Source organism: Triturus cristatus, chromosome 2_1 (genome assembly GCF_964204655.1).
Source record: "Triturus cristatus chromosome 2_1, aTriCri1.1, whole genome shotgun sequence".
Taxonomy (NCBI): Eukaryota; Metazoa; Chordata; class Amphibia; order Caudata; family Salamandridae; genus Triturus; species Triturus cristatus.
The window spans coordinates 762,048,216-762,067,170 of NC_140581.1; the positions used below are offsets into that span (position 1 = coordinate 762,048,216).

At 50.0% G+C, this 18,955-nt stretch overlaps 1 protein-coding gene across 2 annotated transcripts in view; it reads left to right on the forward strand.

The window, feature by feature from the left end:
• Positions 1-3,070: 3,070 nt before the first annotated feature.
• PRRC1 (proline rich coiled-coil 1) overlaps positions 3,071-18,955 on the forward strand; it is a 191,292-nt gene continuing 175,407 nt past the window's right edge. The window contains exon 1 of one of the 2 annotated variants that reach the window (XM_085632703.1): positions 3,071-3,245. The gene's annotated coding sequence lies outside the window, so the exon portion shown is untranslated. The remainder of the gene's footprint in view (positions 3,246-18,955) is intronic. The other variant, XM_085632704.1, reaches the window with a different exon arrangement.

An 18,955-nucleotide genomic window follows, 5' to 3' on the forward strand; every position in this document is an offset into this window, starting at 1 on the left:
GCACACGGTGAGGATGTGAGGCTGGTGGAGTGCAGGGAGGGAGTGTCGGTGGGCAGACGGTTCGTGGTGATGCAGGGGTGAAACTGTGAGAGGGGCTGTGAGAATGAGAGGAGGATGGGAAGAGACACCGCAGAGTGAAAGCAGTAGTTTAATGCAGGGGGTGGGGCTGTGACGGTGCGCGGCCACAGAGGGCTGTGAGGGTGCGAGGGGTGGGACTGTGAGGGTGAGCGGTGACAGAGGGGTGGAAGTGATGGAGGGGTAAGGGTACAAGATGATGGAGGGGAGGGACTGTGAGGGTGCGCGGTGACGGAGGGGAGGGACTGTGAGTGTGCGCGGTAACAGAGGAGAGGGACTGTGAGTGTGCAAGGTGATGGAGGAATGACCGCGTGTGAGGTGAGAGAGGGAGAGAGACCACACTGCGAGGCTCAGGTTAGGCTGATGCGAGATGTGCTGCAGGGACAGAGGCTGTGAGGGTGGACTGTGAGCCCGTGCAGGAGTTCGTGGTGAGGCGGAGGAGGGGTGGGGATTTGCAGGGGTGGATAAAGGAGGTCGAACAAAGGGACCAGAAATAGTTTGGGGAGTAGATTTGGAGGATGTCCTCAGTGTGCTGCAGACTGGAGGGGACACAGAGGAAAAGGTGATGGAGAGAGACTGAGGAGGGAGAGGGGATGTGGCGCTCAGATGCAGTCAGCGAGAAGGCGCAGAGGGTGAGATTTTACAGGAGGTGAGATGTGCGCGGAGAGGGAGATGCTCGGGGTGTGAGAACAAGCGGAGTTGGTGGTGCGGAGAGGGGGTGGGTGTCGGAGAGCTGCTCCAGAGAGTACAGTCCTGCAGGCGTGAGATGTGCAGTCAGGGGGTGAGCAGAGAATGACAGGATACAGTGGGGAAGGGTCGGTATGCAGGAGAGAGTGTAATTCGCCACAGCGAGATGCATGAAAGATAAAATGCGGAGTGTAACAGGACCTGCCGAGGAGAGATGCTGCAGAAACTGAGACTATCTGGACTTAGGGCTAGCAAGCACGGTACCGTGGACTGGATTATATGGAGGGTGAAACTGTTCAGAGTGCGTAAAGGGGGCATGCTGCCACACTCGAGGCTGGTGCAGAACGGCTCTTGTTGAGGTGACCCTGATGCCCCCAGAAGTCATTCAGAGTTCCGGTGATCCTTTCCAACAGTACTGAAGAATGTGTTGGGTGCTCCTCCCCAGCAGTATTAGGTACTTCTCCTCAGTAGTCATGCATGCTGGCTGATTCCGTCTCCCAAGCAGAAATGCAGTTCTTATCAGGTGCAGCCCCACAGCAGCAATGCAGTGTGTGAGTTGAGATCCTCTGCAACAGCACTGGATACTTCTCAGCAGTCAAGCAGGGTATCGGACTCCTCCTCAGCAGTAATGCAGGGTATCAGACTTCTGCCCAGAAGTCATGCAGATCGTGTTAGGAGAGATCGTCGGCATTACATGGTGGCGAATAACCGTGCGTTAAATTAATTAAATAAATAAACCTAGTGAGGCCGCTAAATTTAGCGTACAGCGTTCTAAAGTAAATAAATAAATAAAGAAGCGCGAGGACCATGAGCTAATGGAACAAGCGCAGTCAATCTACCGTTTTTCAAGCACTTGTGCTTGTGCTGGATTCCCCTTGCGGGAGCGCGTGAGGACCATCTGTTTTCAATTAGCGCTTCGCTGCTCGCTCCCGCAAGGTGGATGCCAGCACAAGCACGAGTGCTTGAAAAGAGCTGACCAATTTCTAAAGGTCATTTCCTAGAGTAGCGCATGCGCGCTGCCTAGGCGAGACCTAAAAAGCGCTAGAACCCTTTTCAAAATGTAAAACCCTTTCACGTTTTTAACGCAAAAAGTATCAATTATTACTTTTAGCATTAACAATTGCAGAGTTTTATGAAATAACACCTTGAATTAATAGTTCGCAGGTGTGTGCCCTGATGCGATCTAACTGTGTCTCTTGGTTATACTTAAGGCTCCCTGTATTCCGTTTTTACGGATTTTTACAGATAAATACAGACTGAAAACATTCATTTCCTTGTCTGTATTTATTTTTAAATGTGGATAAAAACGGAAATTGGGTTGCTTTTTCAGTATTTCTAAATACTGTCTGCCATGACTTCCAGGCCAATAGATGTGTGGATTGAGAGATAAGCGGGTTAAAAAAGAAAGGAATTTCAGTAATAAGGCTTTAACAGCAGTAGAAATGCACAAGGTTGGTAGTGAAATTTGCATTTTTACATACAAGTGCACTGATTTATCTTCTGCGGGTGCTTACAGCACTGAAACCTGGCAGACCTTCAAGCATTAGTGTATATTTATTGGTTAAATAAATGTGGAAAAATGCTAATTTTAGCTTACATTTTCCACCAAACCCAAAATAAATATGGATAAATACAGATGAAAATAGCAAAAAATTAATGTGGATAAATACAGACGGAAATGGCAGAAAAATAAATACCATAAAACCGGGAGCCCTAGTTATACTGCATCACGCGGTAAACGGTTTGGTGTTCTTATAGGCACTTATCCATCCCGCCTTCACACCTGCAAAACCAACATGAATCACGCACGCCACTTTCAAAATGTTCTCTTACATTAGGCATTGCTGAATATACTCCCCCACCCCCACTAACTCCTCCTCTGGACACGCTTCTACGTACGTGGCACATTGCAACGTCATCACCTCATCGCCATTTTGGATTTAAAGAGTAGTTTGTACAAGAGGAAGCTGTGTTATCTAAATCCTGTCTGTAGCCATGCAACAGGTACTGCATTTTTTTGTTTATATTTATATTCACGAAGATAAGCAAAAGTACGATTTCATCAGAGCATGGGGCTTTACATCACTATTAATGTTTCGAGATTACAAACATATTATTTTATTTTTATATTTTTGAAAAATAACCTGCTTTCTTTAGTGGTAACAATTTGTGTATTATTTATGTTGAATTATCATTTAATAAAAAAAATTCTGATATATATCGGTAAAAATAACTAGCTTCCCTTATACAGTCATCTGTACTTTTGAAAATGGCCGCTCTGTTTCCATCAGTCCCTTGTTCACCTGTCACTCAGCCGCCGCACCCGCTCCAGCAGGAGTAGCGAGTGGGCGGGGTAGCTACGGGTTTTGGAAGTTGTGTTGCTGGAGTGTCCTGAACGTGCCGGATACCGGCTCCGGTGACCGTGCAGTAACCTGGGATAACAAGCAGGGCAGATTCTGCTGTCCGGTTCTTTCGTGCTGAAGGTGAGGCATAATGAGACATTATTTTGTCGCTGCTTTTTGAGGAACTTGTTCCAAAAGGGAACGGGGAGCACTTGCTATTACAAACCAGCATACGCCGTTCCATAACATTGCGAGAAAAGTGAGTTTCAGTTCATTCGCGGAATACTGCATCCTGACCAAACCTCAGTGGCATTTATTGGATACTCAGACTCTTGAGTTTGAATCCGTTGCTTTTCTTGTTTGACAGAAGACGTGGCAAGCATCCTCATGTTCTTCAGTGCGCAGGTACCTCAAGTGCCTGCTGGTCAGAGTAGTTTCTTTGTTAATTGAACTGGTCGCCGGGCTGTATAGTAATTGCTCGACTCTAACTGCTTTGTACATTTGTGACTTGAGACAAGAAAGTGCATATAGAGTTCACTAGGTTAGGCTGGTTAGCACTTAAAACGAAAAACGGGCAGCATCTATACTGACGACCGCAGAGCACTCAAAATTGATATGTTAAAATATTTGAGTTTGTCGTAGGAAGCGATGTCATGCAACCTGTTAGACCTGTGATGCCTGGATTGCTATTAGGATTGATATACCGAGGGTGCTACTATATTATTACTAATGTGGATCCCAGTACTCGTGGTCACATTTCCAAAAGCAGAGTACCAAGTATTACCACTGATCAAGTACCAATGCTAAGGCTAATTCTGCTGGTGCTTTTTTATTTATTTATTTGAATGGTTTTATATAGCGCTGGCTGGACCCAGAGGTATCAGAGCGCTTACATGAGTGTGAAGATAGTAACGGTATAAAACAATAATTCAATAGCGTGTAATTCTAACAGGTTAACAAAGGAGAAGCAGCATACTCTTACACAGAATGAATATACAGGCAGATAGTACAAAAGCTATATACATATAAAACATGGATATGGGAGATCGGATTTTGTAATATGACACTCGAGTGGAGATAGGCATAAAGGGCTACAGGTAGTGCATAGAAAGACGTTAAACCGGGGGGGGGGGTGGGAAACCGATGGGGGAAGGCGGGTATTTTGGATGGGGATGGGGTAAGGGAGGGGATGGGACAGACGCAGAGAAGGAGCAGAGGAGAACAAAGGGGGCAGGAGCAAGTCAGCCAGTGGAATATAGAGGAAGGGGAGGGAGGGAGACAGGAGGAGAGTGGAGGGGAACCTAAATGGTGGAGGGAGAATTCGGGGCGCCGGTTATGACCCTCAAAATTTATTGAGTAGGTGCATTTTCAGGTCTTTTTTTTAAAGCTGATTTAGGAAGGGTTACATCGCAGGTCTTTGGGGAGGGCATTCCAGATGTTTAGGGCATTTCCGGAGAAAGTTTTTTTTTTTTTTTTTTTTAGCAGGGGTGGGACGAGGAGGAGAGTGTTGGTGCTTCTCATCGGCCCTGAGCTGCCCGCTTTGCTGAGTTTATTGGAGAGGTACGGAGGGATGTTTTGATGGAGGGCTTTGTGTGTGATGCAAGCAGTCTTGTAGGATGATCTGCCTTCGATGGGAAGCCATTTAAGAGTTTTGAGGACAGGGGAGATGTGGTCGAAATGTTTGCAGTCGGTGATGAGCCTGGCTGCAAGGTTGAGCACAGATTTGAGTGGGGATAGGTGGACTTGGGGGATTCCAGTGAGGATGGCATTGCCGTAATCAATTCGCGAAAGGACCAGTGATTGGACAACTAATTTAAAGTCATTTTCTTGAGATGACGGAGAGTGAAGAGGGCTCCTTTAGCCGAATTTTTTATGTGGACATTGAGAGTTAGGTTATTATCAATGGAGATCCCAACAGATTTTGCTGAGTTAGACAAGTATAGTTAACAGCTGAAGGCATTAAGGTGGGAGATCCAAGTTTGGATGGGGAGAGGGTTATTTTTAGGGGAGAAGATAATGATTTCCGTTTTTTTAGAGTTGAGTTTGAGACGGATTTGAATGGAACCAGGATTGGACCTTAGTCAGGGTGTTGTTAAGGTGTAGGACATCCGAGTGGGATATAATCTTATAGTAGAGTTGAGTGTCATTTGCATAGAGGTGGTAGTTGATTCCAGCTTGTTTTAGAATGAGGATGAGAGGTTCCATAAAAAGATTGAAGAGAGAGGGAGAGAGAGAATAGATCCCTGGGGGACCCCTACGGAGACCGGTGTGGGCTTTGATAGGCAGTCGTGGAGTTTGATTTGCTGTGTTGGAGATAGGAGACGAACCATTTATGGGCAGGACCACTGAGGCCAAAGGGATCTCTGAGCACATTAAGTAGGACAGAGTGGTTAACTGTATCAAACACTGCGGAGAGATTAAGGAGGATAAGTAAGCAGGTCTGGCCATTGTCAAGGGAGTGGTGAATGTCATCTACTATGTTTAGCATGGCAGTTTCGGTACTGCTGCCTTTCCTGAAGCCTGATTATAAGGGGTACAGTAAGTTGACATTTTCAATGTGTTTGTCTAGTTGGAGCAGGGCACATTTTTCAAGGGCTTTGGAAAGAAGGGGAGGTTAGAGATGGGGCGTAGATTGTTTGTCATTAGGGTCGGCATTGGGATTTTTAATAGTGGGAGTGATTTGTCCGAGTTGGAGGGAGATAGGTACACACCCCATTGCAAGGGAGGTATTGATGATTGTAGTCCAAGATGGTGCAATGCTGTGCTTTAGGTCTTGGATAAGGTTAGAAGGGAGGAGATCTTTAGTGTAAGAAGACAGTTTTAGTTTAAATATGATGTTAAAAACTTCAAGCTCAGTTACAGGGTGGAAATTATCCCAGGAGGCATTGTTTTTAAGTTGTGAGTCAGAGTGGTTGGTTTCGAGAGGTGTAGTGATGGGGGGTGTGTGTGGAGTAGTCAAGGGGAGGTATAGTAGTAGGTTAATGTAAGGAGTAATTAGGGGTAGGTGTAGTAGTGGGCAAGTGTGAGGCGTGATCAGGGGATATGGAAAATAAAGTATGAGCTTTTGATGTGATGTCAGCAGTATATTGGGAGTTGGTTGGGATCTGAGTTAAAAGGAAGGATTGATCAATTTTGGCAATTTTTTCCGAGAAGAAGTTGGCAATTTCTTTGCTTTTAGCAGACAAGGCCGCCTGCTTTGGAGGGGCGGAGAATGTTTGGTTACGAACAATGTTGAACAGTTCTCTAGGTCTCTTTTTGTCCCGATCAAGTTGTGTATGTAAGAATGATGCTGTTTCATTAAAAATGTGTTTCTTGTATGAAGATCTAGCTAATCTAAGGAGTGCCAGATATGAGGGAGAAGGCTGCTGTCTCCATGTTCTTTCCATCAGTCTTAGTGAGCGTCTTTCATTGTTGAGCTCTGAGTTGAACCATGATTTGGAAGGGATACTTCTTTGACTTTTTAGTTTAGGCAGTGCCATTAGGTCTAGGACATCAGTGACCGCTTCATTAAAGTGTTCGGTAAGCTCATTCGCGTTTTCGGAGAGTGCGGTGGGAAGAAGTTGGGCTTGGAGTTTAGACTCCAGTTCTCCAGGGGGATAAGATTTAGATTTGTGGTCAATTTCATAGGTTTAATGTTTTTAGTGGGTGGGGTGGGGCCGTGGTAGCGACGGTGAATAGTATGAGTTGGTGGTCAGACCAGTCGATGGGGATGATGTTAGACAGGAAGGCCAAATCATTGTTGGTAATGATGGCGTCAAGAATGGCTCCTTTTGGTGTGAGGTGGGGACTGGCACAGTTGTTTGAGGTCATTAATCTCAAGAAGATTGGTGAGGAGGGTGATTGTGGGGTCATCAATATCATTCCAGTGGAGGTTAAGATTTCCAAGGAAGAGGTTTTACGGTCTTGCTGAGTCAGCACGCATGTGCTGCTTGGAGAGACTTTAGTAGGTGAGTTTTCCAAGTGCTACCCACATGGTTTTACTGGCTACAAGCTTGAGTGCACGATGGCGGAAAAGTAGGTCGCACACCGCTCGTCACACCAGCAAGTTGCCCCAAAGGACTGTGGGAAATGTAGTGGCGACGGCGGGTACGCCTATGCCACAAAATGTAAATAGAACAGTATGTGTATGCGTTAGCCATCCCTGGACACGTGTTTCGAGGTAGTTGCCTCTCGTCAGCAGGGAGCAGGTCAATGTAAAGGGGTGCAGCGTGGACTGCCAAATGTAATTAAAAGCAGGTCAAGTACCTCTCCTGGCGCGCAGGTGCAGACTCAAGGCTCGTCAGCCCGTTAGCTTAAGGAAGCCGTTTAAATTGAGGAAAAGTAGGTCGCACACCGCTCGTCACACCAGCAAGTTGCCCCAAAGGACTGTGGGAAATGTAGTGGCGACGGCGGGTACGCCTATGCCACAAAATGTAAATAGAACAGTATGTGAATGCGTTAGCCATCCCTGGACACGTGTTTCGAGGTAGTTGCCTCTCGTCAGCAGGGAGCAGGTCAATGTAAAGGGGTGCCGCGTGGAGTGCCAAATGTAATTAAAAGCAGGTCAAGTACCTCTCCTGGCGCGCAGGTGCAGACTCAAGGCTCGTCAGCCCGTTAGCTTAAGGAAGCCGTTTAAATTGAGGAAAAGTAGGTCGCACACCGCTCGTCACACCAGCAAGTTGCCCCAAAGGACTGTGGGAAATGTAGTGGCGACGGCGGGTACGCCTATGCCACAAAATGTAAATAGAACAGTATGTGTATGCGTTAGCCATCCCTGGACACGTGTTTCGAGGTAGTTGCCTCTCGTCAGCAGGGAGCAGGTCAATGTAAAGGGGTGCCGCGTGGACTGCCAAATGTAATTAAAAGCAGGTCAAGTACCTCTCCTGGCGCGCAGGTGCAGACTCGAGGCTCGTCAGCCCGTTAGCTTAAGGAAGCCGTTTAAATTGAGGAAAAGTAGGTCGCACACCGCTCGTCACACCAGCAAGTTGCCCCAAAGGACTGTGGGAAATGTAGTGGCGACGGCGGGTACGCCTATGCCACAAAATGTAAATAGAACAGTATGTGTATGCGTTAGCCATCCCTGGACACGTGTTTCGAGGTAGTTGCCTCTCGTCAGCAGGGAGCAGGTCAATGTAAAGGGGTGCCGCGTGGACTGCCAAATGTAATTAAAAGCAGGTCAAGTACCTCTCCTGGCGCGCACGTGCACAGCTGCTCCCCGCATTCCCCCCACCCTTCTCGCCCAGCCCGTTGATGCTCTATTCGCATCTCCCTCCTCCCTTTTCGTCAGTTTCATTGTGGCTCCTCTGCTCCTCCCATTCACCCCTCCCCTTTCGCCCAGCCCTTTGATGCTCTGCTCGCATCTCCCTCCTCCCTTTTCATCACTTTCATTCTGGCTCCTCTGCTCCTCGCATTCCCCTCTGCTCCTCGCATTCCCCCCTCCCTTCTCGGCCAGCCCTTTGATGCTTATAATATTGTGTTTCATTTAGGGCATTAAACACAAGCATTGAAAATGCAATAGGCCTCGCCTTTTATTAAGTTAAAGCCATTTGCTTTGCTATATAATACCATTAGCCAAGCAAATGGCTTTAACTTATTAAAAGGCGAGACCTATTGCATTTTCAATGCTTGTTGTTTCTCTTTGCACATGCTCCTGCAGTAATAATCCCCTTCGCTCTCCCATAGGTCTTTGCTTTTATCACCTCATTCCCATCTTTTGTTCTTATTTAAGGATCCAAATTTCACCTCTTTGCCTCCCACTCCCTTCATATCACTACCTTCACATGTAAGCTCCTCTCGATGCCACTCCTTTCAGCTATCTTTCCTCACCAATTACCCTCCCTCAACCCGTCCTTCTCACACTTCGTCGGCTCTATTTCTGTGCACATTACTCCCTCTGTAACCATATCTTCACTAAACTCGATCCATTACCCCCATATATCATTCTGCCATCACCTCTTTTCATTTATCCTCTTCTCGTCTAAAGCCTAGCCTTCTAAACTTTACTCACCCCTCTTTCCCTCGTCCCCGTTTCTTCGCTACTTCTCTTGCGTTTTCTTACTCTCGCCCTTTCTCTTCTGCCATCATCTGCTTGTCTCTCTCCCCTCCACTTACAATTATTCTCACCTTCTCAACTCTAGCCATTCACAACAGGGGCCAGCAGCGGAGCGCAACAGGAGCTTAGAAATGCGACTCGAAAAAATACACGCCTCAGCAGCGCAAGCAACCAAAATAAATGCAGACACGATGAGGGATTCAAACATGTAGAAGAGATGGCGCACAAGCAACTCCAACAACGCCTCCCGCTTTTTTTCTCTTTTAGAGCCGTCCCAGTTGGACTGGCTCGCCTGACTGGTTTCTTATCTTTATCTGGCCATGTGTTTGGCCCCATAAAGATAAAAAACCTTTTACGCCAGCAGTAAGTCGGGGCAGCCAGTCCAACTGGGACGCCTCTAAAAGAAAAAAATGTACGTCACTAGACCACCGTTTAGCATAAACGGTGACGCCAGCCAATGGAAAAGAGGGGCGGGGCTTAAAGCCCACTAGAGAAATCTCAAATCATTAAATCTCGCCAGCGAGACTGCGCATGTCAACCACAACTACACACACAACCACAACTACACACACCCACCAACACCCCCACACCCACCCCCCACCCCCCCACATGCACACCCCACCCCCCCACACGCACACCCCCACCACGCACACAAACGCACACCCCCACCACACGCACACCCCCACCACACGCACACCACCACCACACGCACACCACCACCACACGCACACCACCACCACACGCACACCACCACCACACGCACACCACCACCACACGCACACCACCACCACACGCACACCACCACCACACGCACACCACCACCACACGCACACCACCACCACACGCCCACCACCACCACACGCCCACCACCACCACACGCCCACCACCACCACACGCCCACCACCACCACACGCCCACCACCACACACGCCCACCACCACACACGCCCACCACCACACACGCCCACCACCACACACGCCCACCACCACACACGCCCACCACCACACACGCCCACCACCACACACGCCCACCACCACACACGCCCACCACCACACACGCCCACCACCACACACGCCCACCACCACACACGCCCACCACCACACACGCCCACCACCACACACGCCCACCACCACACACGCCCACCACCACACACGCCCACCACCACCAGCCCACCACCACACACGCCCACCACCACACACGCCCACCACCACACACGCCCACCACCACACACGCCCACCACCACACACGCCCACCACCACACACGCCCACCACCACCACACACGCCCACCACCACACACACCACCACACACGCACACCACCACACACACACCACCACACACACACCACCACACACACACCACCACACACACACCACCACACACACACCACCACACACACACACCACCACACACACACCACACACACACACACACACACACACACACCACACACACACACCACCACACACACACCACACACACACCACCACACACACACCACCACACACACACACCACCACACACACACCACACACACACACACCACACACACACACACCACACACACACACACACCACCACACATGCACACACACACCACCACACATGCACACCAACCCCCCCACACAACCCCCCCCACACAACCCCCCCACACAACCCCCCCACACAACCACACATACACACAACCACACATACACACAACCACACATACACACAACCACACATACACACAACCACACATACACACAACCACACATACACCCACCCACACATACACCCACCCACACAACCACACACATACACCACACACACAACCACAACTACACACAACCACACACATAACTACAATCACACACCACACACACACAACCAACCACACAACCACACACACACAACCAACCACAAACGCACACAACCAACCACAAACGCACACAACCAACCACAAACGCGCACAACCAACCACAAAAGCGCACAACCACTCACACACGCACAACCACTCACACACGCACAACCACTCACACACGCACAACCACTCACACACGCACAACCACTCACACACGCACAACCACTCACACACGCACAACCACTCACACACGCACAACCACTCACACACGCACAACCACTCACACACGCACAACCACTCACACACGCACAACCACTCACACACGCACAACCACTCACACACGCACAACCACTCACACACGCACAACCACGCACACACGCACAACCACTCACACACGCACAACCACTCACACACGCACAAACCACTCACACACGCACAACCACTCACACACGCACAACACACGCACACGCACAACCACGCACACGCACACACACTCACACACGCTCACCACTCACACACGCACACCACTCACCACGCTCTTCCACTAATCTCACGCTCAACACTCACTACTAGCACTCACTAAGCATATCCAGCTCTACACGCATACCACTCACACTCGCAACCACTCAGCTACTCTCTACCAATTCACTTACTAACTGATCTCTCTATTACACACTCTACACACACATACCACTCACTCACACAACCACTCACACACACAACACCCTAAACCACTCACACACACACACAACCACTCACACACACACACACCACTCACACACACACACACACACACACACACACACACAACCTCTCACACACACACACAACCACTCACACACACACTTACGACACACACACACAACTACACCACACAATACAACTACACACAATCACAACTACACACAATCACAACTACACACAATCACAACTACACACAATCACAACTACAACAATCACAACTACAACACAATCACAACTACACACAATCCACTACTACACACACAATCACAACTACACACACAATCACAACTACACACACAATCACAACTACACACACAATCACAACTACACACACAATCACAACTACACACACAACCACAACTACACACACAACCACAACTACACACACAACCACAACTACACACACAACCACAACTACACACACAACCACAACTACACACACAACCACAACTACACACACCCCCACCCCCACACCCCACACCCCCACCCCCACACCCCCACCCCCACACCCCCACCCCAACACCCCCACCCCAACACCCCCACACCCCCACCCCCCCACCCCCACCCCCCCACCCCCACCCCCCCACCCCCACCCCCCCACCCACACCCCCCCACACCCACACCCCCCCACACCCACACCCCCACCCACACACCCCACCCCCCCCACCCACACACCCCACCACCCCCCACCCACACACCCCACCACCCCCCACCCACACACACCACCCCCCCACCCACACACCACCTCCCCCCCCACCCACACACACCACCCCACCACCCCCCACCCACACACACCACCCCACCACCCCCCACCCACACACACCACCCCACCACCCCCACACCCCCACCCCCACACCCCCACCCCAACACCCCCACCCCAACACCCCCACACCCCCACCCCCCCACCCCCCCACCCCACCCCCACACCCCCACCCCCACACCCCCACCCCCACACCCACACCCCCCCCACACCCACACCCCCCCACCCACACACCCCACCACCCCCCACCCACACACCCCACCACCCCCCACCCACACACACCACCCCCCCACCCACACACACCACCCCCCCACCCACACACCACCTCCCCCCCCACCCACACACACCACCCCACCACCCCCCACCCACACACACCACCCCACCACCCCCCACCCACACACACCCCACCACCCCCCCCCACACACCCCCCCCCACACACACACACCCACCCCCCCACACACACCACCTCCCCCCCACCCACACACACCACCTCCCCCCCCACCCACACACACCACCTCCCCCCCACCCACACACACCACCTCCCCCCCACCCACACACACCACCTCCCCCCACCCACACACACCACCTCCCCCCCCCCACCCACACACACCACCTCCCCCCCCACCCACACGCACCACCTCCCCCCCCCACCCACACGCACCACCTCCCCCCACCCACACACACGCACCACCTCCCCCCACCCACACACACGCACCACCTCCCCCCACCCACACACACGCACCACCTCCCCCCACCCACACACACGCACCACCTCCCCCCACCCACACACACCACCTCCCCCCCCACCCACACCACCTCCCCCCCCACCCACACACACCACCACCCCCCACACACACCAACACCACACACACACACACCATAATCACTCACCCACACCATAATCACTCACCCACACCTACAACCACCCACACCTACAACCACGCACACACAAAAGTTGCATAACTAAATACTTATAAGGTCCCAAAAGCGAGACCTATTGGCTATGCCAATGCTTGTTTGGAGTTAGAATCGGTTATTTCATCAGCGAAGGGAAGAGGATCTCCAGGAGGGTGGTATATATTATGTAGACTAATTGGGTGGGAGCCCTGTACTTTTAGTTCAGCTTCAAGGTATTCAAAGGTAGAGTGATTGGAGTTTTTAACAAGGGAGTGCTGAAGTTCATTTTTAGGTCTCGGCTGCGAAGGCTGCGCTTGCGCAGTCTCGCTCCGAGATTTAATGACTTGGGAGAAGAGGGGCTTGAACCCGCCCCTCTTCTCCCCTGTTCTCCATTGGCTGGCCTCGTAAATGCTGGCCAGCCATTGGAGAAGAGGTCCCGTCACTCCAATCATGCCCCGTCCTTTTCGGATCGGGGGGCGTGTTTTTTGCAGAAAGTCTCATTCTCTCCTCCAGCCAATGGCTGGAGGAGAGAAGAGCAAAACACGCCCCCGAATCCGAAATGGACGCTGCGTTTCTCCGAGGCATTTCTGCTCTGCCTCGGAGAAAGGCGGTGGTGTGCCTGACTGCTCCTCCGATCTTCCCTCCGGGTTACTGCTTGCTGGACCCCGACCACACTCCACAGGTACACCTGCTCGGACTTCGCAATATTCCGGCTCAGTGCATTTGGGGGAGTGTGCGGTAACAAATCCACTGCCCTCTTTTAGCTCAGTTCGTTAGCCAACCCGGATGCTTGGTACGATCTCCTCATTAAAATGCAGCAAGCGGGTCCTTTACCCCTATTTATTTATTTAGCATTTTTTCATGCGGCCTGTCACTCAGGCTCGCGCTCCCCCTCCCTCTCCTCGCGGCAGGTCCCTCCAGAGGCCCGTCCTCCCTACCCCGCCCACGCTCCGCCTGCTCCGTGTCTTCTCTCCGGCCGGCCCTGCAGTGCTGGTCCCGGTAGAATGATGCCCGAGATGCGTGTGCTGTGGCTCCTCTGGGCCCCCGGTTGGGCCGGCATGTACTCGCGGGAAGACCCGCTGGTCATCTTGGACTCCGACTCGGCCCGCTCTCACCTGCTCAACTCCAGGAGCGCCTGGTTCGCCGAGTTCTACGTGTCCTGGTGCGGACACTGTCAGAAATTCGCCCCCATCTGGAAGAAGCTCGCCTTGGACGTGCAGGGTAAGAGCGCGAGGCACACAGCCACCCCCTGAATGCTACCCTGTGTGACCACGCACCTCTCCTAACAGAACTCCCCAAACCTTTCAACCCAGAAGAGACAGGCCACTACTCACTAAACCTCCCCAAGCGAGAGACCCCCGCAAGACTCATCACACTGACAGCGAGACCAGAGCCAGCGCACAGCAAGCCACCCATCCCCAGACAAACGGGATCGCCTCTAAACAACTCACAGTCATGTTTCAGCCCATTGCAGACCACTTTCCGCTAAACTATCAAAGGCGAGAGAGACCCTCAGAGAGAGACCGCGCGAGTCAGACCCCCGCGGAAAAGCCCACCCGACACTCTGTCTAAACCGACACCCCAATCATGTTTCAAACCAGCACTGAACGTCACTTTCTATAATGCCATTCACAGAGCGAGTCAATCAGAGACACCACTATCTGAGGGTAAGGCACAGAAAGCCCACACAAACCTGAACATTTTTTAAACAGATTCCCCAACTTGCTTCAACTCAGACACCCCTACTCGGTGACCATCCATAGCGAGACACCCCTCCTCCCCATCTCTACCAAAGGAGAACCAGCCCCTTCGCCTCCCGAAAGAACACTACAAAGTTAGATTTTAAAGAATGACATCAAAACAAATGCCTATCTTCTTGGAAAAGTGTTTAATGTAATATTGGTTCGAGTACCATTTTATTGCAATAATCTTCCTTAAATCCTGCTTCCGGACTCTGACTGTCCAGCCACTCGTTCCTCTGCTCCGATAGACCTTTCAAGCTTCCCATGTCTGTGCGTGAATAGCTCAACTAGTCCAGGTTTCTGCTTTTCATTCTGGGACTTGTAGATCCTATTTTATAATGGGAAACAGAACTACAAGTTCCACAATGCAATTGGGGGGAGGGGGATTGGGTGGGTGAGTTACCCGTGCATGGCCTGGGAAACTTTGGAGCTCTTACTTTGGCCGGAGGAATTGGGCACTGCTCCCTCGGACCCCACCTCCCCCAGTCTCTGGGAATGACGCCTGCAAGTGGGGAGGGCACTCGAATAGGGGCTCAACATTTCCCCCAGATAAAGTCGTTATTCAGATCAGCGTTCCACCCATCTTTGCCTGCTGAAAGTTGTGCTGCCGCTACTCCGCTACCATCAGAAAGTCGCAGTTATTCTATCTGTGGCTATGTGAAGTGTGGCTTTATACCCAGGTCTCCACTGTATATCTCTGTCACGGCTAGAGAGACTGTAAAACCATGCAGCTCGCATTTTGATTGGTCTGAAATGCAATGTTAGCTGAGATTTCGAAACACTCAACACGTTCTGTAACACTCCGCTCATGGTGAACTATAAATGCATAAATCGCGGCTCTCACTTCACACCGATATGTACACAGAGAATTTGAAAAGAATAACACTTGAAACCCTCTCCTGCCCGTGTTTCAACCAGTAAATAGTGGCAGGATAATTAACTGCGTGACTTATTACACGTTCACCAGTAGGTGTTACTGCGACTCTCTTCGAAGAGTAGTACTTAAAAAATAATCACATCGATTACCACAACGAAAGATGCTATGCAGATGTTGAGCAAATCACAAAATGCAAAAAACAGATTACAAAAAAAATCACAGTGAAAGTGTATGTAATGACAACATTATGGTAATTGAAAGTCACTCTTTTGCAAATATATTTACATAAAATTATTGCAATCAGTCACCATGAACTTTGCTTTCTAGCCAGCAAAATGCAAACTAAAGTACGACGAATGCTCTTCAGCGCCACATCATGTATTAAAGAAATCATGACGTTAAAACTGAAACAAGCATTTACAATGCAATGGTCTCGACATTGGCAAAGTTAGAGCTATTGGCATTGCTCATGACATTATTTTTGTTTGTTTTTGTTTTTAAAACATGTAAATAAATGGCATTGTTATTTACAATGTCAATAGCTTAATCAGTGTGTGTGTAGGTGGCTCTGTGTGTGGGTGCAAATGCAATAGGTCTCGCTTTTGAGGGTGATTAAGCTATTGACATTGTAAATAACAATGCCGTTTCTTTAAATGTTTTAAAAACAAAAACATAAACAAAAATAATGTCATGAGCAATGCCAATAGCTCTAACTTTACCAATGCCGAGACCATTGCATTGTAAATGCTTGTTGCAAAATATGGCTAAACCACCCCCTATTCTGTTGGATCTGTCTTTTCTGATGCTAGAATATCGGGGGGTGACAGAGTAAGTCAAGCATGCTCGTTGATTGGTCATTAAGCCAGGTTTCCGTGAGGAAAGCGATGTCAATGGTTTCACTTAGGATGGTTTCAGCGATTTCAGTCGCTAGTCGGACTGCAGATCAACAGTTCACAAGCATGCAGGCGAGGGGTTTGGGGTTGCTTTTGGGGAGTGGGCAGAAGTGAATACTGTTGAGTTGAGGAGGGGGTCTGGAGGAGATTGGAGAGGAGGGGATTCTGCTAGTCCCCAGAATAACAGGGATGTTAGAGTAGGGGAGGGGGTAGTCGTTAATTGCAGAACTAGGATGGTAAGAGTTGCATAGGTCAATAAGGTCAGATGGGGAGAGATGACTTGAGGCGAGGCCTATGAATACGGCAGCGGAGAGAAGTAGTACTCCACTGTTTGTAGTTAGTGGGGTTTTTAAAGCCAGAGTAGGGGGAATTTGAACACTTGAGGGGGTTTTTGGAGCTGAGGGAATTAAAATCATCTCTAAGTCGAGTGGGTTCCATTGTGAAAGTGTAGTACAGTCTGGGTTATTAGAGTGAGGGGCAACACAATTGGAAAGGAGGAGGGGGATAGGGAATGTTCTTTGTTTACCGCGGAGGGAAGTCTTTCGTGTGGGGGGGGGGTGTTAGAGGCCAGTAGGGGGGTATGAAGAGTGCTCAGGCTATTGGGCGAGGAGGTGGCGTAGGTGGGGACTGGAGATTTATGGCCTCGGGAGATGTGGTTTGAGAAGTTTAAAGGGCGTGGGGAGTGTGGAGAGAGACCGCACCAAGGTTTGGGACTGGTGAGTAATTCAGGGAGGGAGATAATGGGTTCAGTGAGGGAGATGATGGGGCCGGAGGGGGTACAGTAGGGGATTCAGGGTGTGGGGGGGCAGGGATTTAGGGAGGGGGGCTGGGAGGAAGGAGAGTTGATATAGGTGGTATTAGGGGTTGGAGGGGACGGTCATTAGAATGCGTGTGGGTTTGGAGAGGGGTGTGCAGTTGAGATGTCAGGAAGAGGGAGGGCCGTTGGGGGAGAGAATATTTGGATGTAGGTGTTTGGGAGATGGCATTAGCTATAGAGATGTCAGGGGAGGGGGAGAATGGGTTTGGAGGTAAGGGGGAGAATGAAAGGGGCATTGTGAGGTTGGGTAGAAGGAGGGTTAGGAATAGTTTTGTATAGTTGGAGAGACAAGGAGTTAAAATGGAGCTCAAAGATGCTTGGGTGGGATTCAGTGGCTTGTATGAGGATGTTACCCGTTTTGAAAATGGAGATGTCAATTTTGTCTAGAAAAGCTGGGGAGGGAGTAGTAGACAGTTAAAATTCATAAGGAATTTTAGTTGAGTTAGTGATTGGGAGATGTCGTAGCAAGATGCTTTTCCATTTGGAGGGGCGTTTGGAATAGAAGATGTAGTTGGTTTTTATGGGAGAGGTGAGGCTGAGGTAGTTATCAACAATAAGTGTTTCAAGGTGTCGGATGAGTAATTTGTGTTTAAAAATGTTCTTAGTGTTTTTGAGAGATTGAGGGGGGTAAGGAATGGTCCATGAGTTGGGGCCATGTTTGGAGAGGAGGGTCATGGGGGTTGGGGACATGGTTAAGGGGGAGGGGGCATGTTGGGACAGTAATGTGATGGAGAGAGGTGGAAGAAAGCAAGGGGGAGGGCAATTTAGGGTTAGGCAAATTTAGGGTTAGGCAAGGCTGGGCAGTAAAGCGAAATCACTCACCCTGGATTTACTGCATAGTCACAACGTTAATTGTTGTCAGTGGTTGATTAGTGGCACGGATGAGTATTAACATGTATAGAGGACGTTTATAAAAAACATTGAAAAACACTTTTGGTTCTCGTATGCAATGGAATTAAATAAGATTTTTGTAGCCAGTCTGGTCCAAGTCGGTAAAATCAGCATTGGAGAAGGCTCACTGATTCCACCTGGGCTGAAGCAGCATAAGCGTCGGAGAGGGCGTGGTCATGACTTGTTAATGGGGAGGTGGCAGGGGTAGAGAGGAAACATTCACTACTGCTAACAGTGAAATAGCACAAACATACCTCTAAACAGTTCACATTTTATAAAAATTATATCTTTATTCTTCAAACCAGTGGTAATTCTGTGTTTAAATCTGTGTGACCAGTCCTACCTAGAGGTTGCGTCT